The sequence below is a fragment of the Schistocerca cancellata genome, chromosome 10, assembly GCF_023864275.1.
Source record: "Schistocerca cancellata isolate TAMUIC-IGC-003103 chromosome 10, iqSchCanc2.1, whole genome shotgun sequence".
NCBI lineage: Eukaryota > Metazoa > Arthropoda > Insecta > Orthoptera > Acrididae > Schistocerca > Schistocerca cancellata.
This window is the reverse complement of record NC_064635.1, coordinates 72,430,202-72,436,108: the sequence shown is the minus strand read 5'-3', so window position 1 is coordinate 72,436,108 and position 5,907 is coordinate 72,430,202.

Here is a 5,907-nt window from a genome sequence, read left to right as displayed (position 1 = left end):
TTTTTCCTCATCAGCAACGTAATTCTAACCCCATATACGCCTGTAATCCACACTGAAGTGCATGGCAGAGGGTTCTTCGAATTACCTTTACTCTCTAACAAAGCGTATGAAGATTGAGTACTTAAATATTTCTGTACTGGCTCCAACTTCTCTTATTTTATTTACTACGATCATCATTTCTCGATATGTAGGCTGGCGACAGTAAAATATTTTCGCATTGGGAGGACAAAGTCGGTTTCGTGAAAAGATCTCGCCCCAACTCGCTTATCATATCCGTGACACTGTCTCCCCTACCTCGCATTAATAGAAAACGAGATGACCTTTGTAACGGGACATCCTCCTCTAGTATTACTTTTCCTCAACAATAGTTGTCGATGCCAGTATTAGTTTTCGAATTGTGGACAGGTCAATATTACCTCAGTTGCTCTCACCAAACTCTGCCACCTCAAATGTCTCTGAAACAACAATAGATATTCGAAAACGGTTTTCACCAGCTTGAACGTACGGCAGGAGCTTAGGAAACCAAATACTATGCAAAATTTTAAAACGTAATCAAATAGTATTTTTAAGACAGTCCAAACATTCTGCGTGGTGTCTGTTTGTTCTATATCGTGTCTCCCTACCACTTTCGCGCAACGACGCTCTGAGAGTGTTTTTTTAGGGAATTGACTAGTTTGAACCTGGGACCTGTTGCTGGTAAGGAGACGTCAGACCACACATGACATGTAGAATTCAGAAGAGTTCAGTGAGACTAGCGATGATATAACCAAATACTTAATGATTTCAGCATCAGCTCCACTGCACTCCTTGTAAAAGAATCTTAATACTAACTAAATTTAGTGGAAGGGGTTCAGCGCTTTCCTATTTTTAGTTAGCTGGTAGAATAACATCGAAAAAGCAGTTAAGTTTACCATTGGAAATTTTATTCTACTCACAAAACATCGTTTATAAATTGCACTATTGATAAAAGGAAATGTTTTAATACAGGATGGTAAAAACCAACTGCGTTCGACAAAAATGTGAACGAATATTCCCTGAATGGGTTTCCAAGTTCTACAATGGATCGAAGGATGACCTATGCCATATCACATCTATAATCTAGGTTTAAATTAAGTTTCTCAAAAGAGAAAACTATCAAAATGGTCTACAGTGACCCTCAATTATCTTTAATTACTTATCTGACTTGTCGTAAATTACAGTGGCTGATGTAGCTTCTCAATAACTATATAACAGAAAAATCATCGCGTTTCAGATTTTTACTTCAAGTCGCAAATGTGAACACTATGAGCTTTAATTGACGATCGACACTAATATTACATAAAGGGGATGAAACAGATGAGACTTCTGCAGTTCTGAGTGAAGCCTTATGCGCTCAAAAATGCGGCATTCCATGCGTTCATTACCTTGTTGGTGTTCGTCAGGGGGCGGCGGCCGGCGCAGCTCCGTCCAGCTCGCCCTCTCGGTAGCAACTCTCTCCTCACTTCTCCTTACTACAATTTACCGAAGTTGGTTTAAAAAAAAACTATCTGGCTGTGTTTTCATCTGACCAGTCAGGATCTCAATGTTAACCTTAAGCTCCGCCTACAAAAATTCTGCCTATCCAATGAGAAACGTTATACTTTTCGTGGTGGGGCAATGTTTTTTAAAGTTTGCAATGTAACAGAGACGCGAAAAAGTCTCACGCTAAAACTTGCAGCTGGTGTGGTCCTTTTAGCGTTATCGTAAGATCTATACTGTTCTTCTGGAGGGCTCTATCTTTTAACATGGGCTGGGGGATGGTCCTAACGTAACAGAGACGCGAAAAAGTCTCACGCTAAAACTTGCGGGTGGTGTGGTCCTAGCGGTTAGCTGGCGACGTGGGTGTCCGTCCGTTCCTTATCGTAGGGCCTTCCAGCTTAACACGGTTCTGCTCTCGGCTTCTGTTCTCGTTTCTCCCCTCGGAACGGCGTCTGTCTCACTGTGGGAAGGTATGACATGCATTTAGGCATTCTTGTGTTAGTCTGGTATTCCATTTGCTCACTCGTTACTCGTATTACTTAATTTAATGTCACGATTTATTCGGAGCTATGTGACATACTACTGAATTTGCTTATCATGTCAGGGTTTTCATGGAAGGTGATGGATTTGCCTGACACCTTACAACAGACTTGTGTATTTTAAATGGACACCCCCTATTGTTTCGCATGCAGTCAATGGCATGAAAAATCACAAATAGTGGCGTTGGTTACAACTCTAATAATATGGAATCATTTTGACTTTTCCTGTCTACAGCACTCATTATTTCGTGTAAATGTAGAGCTCGTTGTGTTTTACAAGAACGATATTTTCTTAACCCATCAAGACTATGTGTCATTAGACCGTCATCTGACATAGTCCATAATGTTCTAAAATGATACTGCAAATCGCCGTCGGTGATATCGGTCTAAAATACATTGGATAACCTCTTTTTCGTTTCTTCAGTGCTGGAGTGACCTGTGCAATTCTCCAGTCTTTTGGTACGGGTCTTTCGTCGGGATGGTGGTTGTATGTGATTGCTAAGTTTGTAGCTATTGTATGAGAATACTCTGAAAGGCAAATGACTTGCATACTACCTTGAGCACAAGACTTGCCTTTATTAAGCGACTTAAGCTGTTTCGCTACACCGAAGATATACACTTCTAAATTACTCATGTTGGTAGCTGTTCTTTATTCGGTTTCTGGAATACGTAGTTCGTCCACTTTGGTGGACAAAGTTCTGAAAATCCTCTTTCATAAATCCTCTTTGGTGGTGCTCTCATCGGTAATTTCACCACTGGTATCGTGCAGTGAAGGTAACGTTTGGTGGGTGTGAGGTAACAAGCGAGTCGTGGCGCCCCGAAAATATTCTAAGTTCGGAGTTTGCGTGGCCGAGCTGAGGCCTCTCGGCCGGTCGCGGCCCGGCAACAACCACGTGGTGCCGAACGTTAGCTTAGCAACCACGTGGTGCCGAACGTTAGCTTAGCCACCACGCGATGCTGCACGATGGCCGGACCACGCGGCTGGGAATTCCTTGGTGAAGCTGTTATAACGTTGTTGCTTTATTTTGTGGTGTAAGCGGAACTGATAGACAATAAAAGCGGGTTAAAAACTGTGAGCTGTCTGGGGAAGTTAACCTTGCATTACTGCGCAACTGTTTCACCAGGTATCCAGTCTAGCTTACCAAATTCCCAACCAGACTAACATTAATTATAATCTTTTAATAGTCATACGACAACCGGTGATATATATATATATATATATATATATATATATATATATATATATATATATATAAAGAAAATTTAAATAAAAAGAAGTAAATCAGTTTATATTTGGAAATTTATTTTAACATTGATCATTGAAATTTCAGCATATTAAATTTGATTCATAAATAAACTGGTGCCTTATTTAGGATTGTGGAAAATGTGAGTTTGTAATCTTACGGAACACATCAAATATGGAGCCAAGATTGGGAGACTGCATACAACACTGCATTCATAAAATAACACACGAAGAACGTTGAAACATATGCAAGAGGAAATTAACCACAACCAACTGATTCAATTTTCACCCAAAGAAGTTACGTTCGTAGCACAATCCTGTCCGTCATGTAATTACCACACACTGGTAGACTAAATTCATACTAACTCTCTGTGAAATCTTCCCGAAAGGAATAGCTGAGGGCTATTTGATGCTTACACCACATGCTTATGTGGTCAACTTGGTTTACACAGAGTGTAACTCCACAATAATTTTGATAATTAAAATAAATTAGATCGGAAAGCAATTTACAAAAGAAAAACTTCGAACTGGTTACTATCGTCTTACTATTAACCTGATGGGTCAAACAATTGTATAAGCACGTGGTGCTGGTCACACAAAGTACACCCCACATGGATTGAACATAAAGAAAATTTGATATATTGAAAAATATTGTCAAGACGAGACGTTATAATCTCACGCACATTCGCATTTAAGATTGATGATCTTAGTTAGAGTTACTGATCAACACGTGGTTCCACTTTACTCACAAAGTAGTGACAAAGCAGCTACTGGAAGATGTTCTGAACTTCACACTCGAAATACACTGCGCTGCAATTTAAGATAACATTAGATATTTTAGAGCTAAACCTGAAATAAAGGTGATTAAATTTTCAGTTAGGCTGAACTTAAGAAATCCATTGTCGTACGGACTTAGCAGACACGTGCTTAGACGGAGATCTTACCACTTCAGACGCTCGCCACGGACAGACTGACCTGGTCCCTTCCTGAGGGTTGCTTCCAAATACAAACGGAAGTGGCCAGAGGGGCAGCTTCCTATACCAACATGACAAGGGACGGACGGGATTATACTAAGCATAGAAACCTCTCTGCTTTTAGAAAGCGTAGCTGCCTGTTCCGACGTTGGTCCTACTGTTCTCTAGCAGACAGGCTTGTCTGCTACCATCCAGCATGCAACTAGAAATACATTTGCTCATTCATCCTCTCACACAGAAGGGAAGGGGGATGACAGTATCTTATCATATACAGTATATAAAAGAAAGCGGATGTAGGTTCCGTATGAGACTGTGTCACATGAATTACATATATGAATTACATATAAACTGTGCTTTAAAGTGTAGTAGTGTGACAGATCGTTCTTATTTATGTGTAAAAGTAACACGTTTCACTGCTCAGTCTCCGCCCAGATAGTCAGAAACACCACAGTAAATTTAGAAGAGGAATTTATGCCGTAAATGACAACAGATTTAAGAAATTAACATGAAAGGAATCCAACAGAGACCTTTCACTGTGTTGATGAAAGAGACTTGTACGCCTGGAGTGCCAAAGATGGTGGACTTTGTGAAACCTTAATGGCAGACATTTCACAGTTCATACAGAAATTAATAGTAGCGGGAGGAATCATGATACCTGAAAAAGAAACATGTACATTACCATTATTTGCACGACTATTCTGGTGGTGTAGTCGGATTTTCAATATCTTTATTAGTTTATAGTTTAGTATCTGACTGTAAATTAGACAAGTAACACCCAGCAACGAATTTCCAAAACGTAAACGCTTCATCCGATTTTGTCGATCAACGTGTCTTTAGAAAGCTAAACCTAAATTGGTATAAATTACAGGCATGTAACTTGAATAGTACATGAGTTATTGGAGGTGAAAGTGGCCGATGACTATCGATTGCTTCATGCCAAAAGTACTCCACAGTTACACGAAAAAACGGTAGCAGCATGCTTATAAATATATTTATTCACCTATGTCTTTGTTTATATCCGATATACAGGGTGAGTCACCTAACGTTACCGCTGGATATATTTCGTAAACCATATCAAATACTGACGAACCGATTCCACAGACCGAACGTGAGGAGAGGGGCTAGTGTAATTGTTTAATACAAACCATACAAAAATGCACAGAAGTATGTTTTTTAACACAAACCTACGTTTTTTTTTAATGGAACCCCGTTAGTTTTGTTAGCACATCTGAACATATAAACAAATACGTAATCAGTGCCGTTTGTTGCATTGTAAAATGTTAATTACATCCGGAGATATTGCAACCTAAAGTTGACGCTTGAGTACCACTCCTCCGCTGTTCGATCGTGTGTATCGGAGAGCACTGCAACATACATCGCGTTTCTACAGAATGATCTACCAACGTTGCTCGAAAATGTCCCACTGGAAACGCATCGACGTATGTGGTATCAGCATGATGGTGCACCTGCACATTCCGCAATTAACACTAGGCTGACCCTTTACAGGATGTTGGACGGGCGTTTCATAGGACGTGGAGGACGCATCAATTGGCCATCCCGTTCTCCTGATCTTACACCTCTGGACTTCTTTCTGTGGGGTACGTTAAAGGAGAATGTGTACCGTGATGTGCCTACAACGTATTGTGGCAACCTG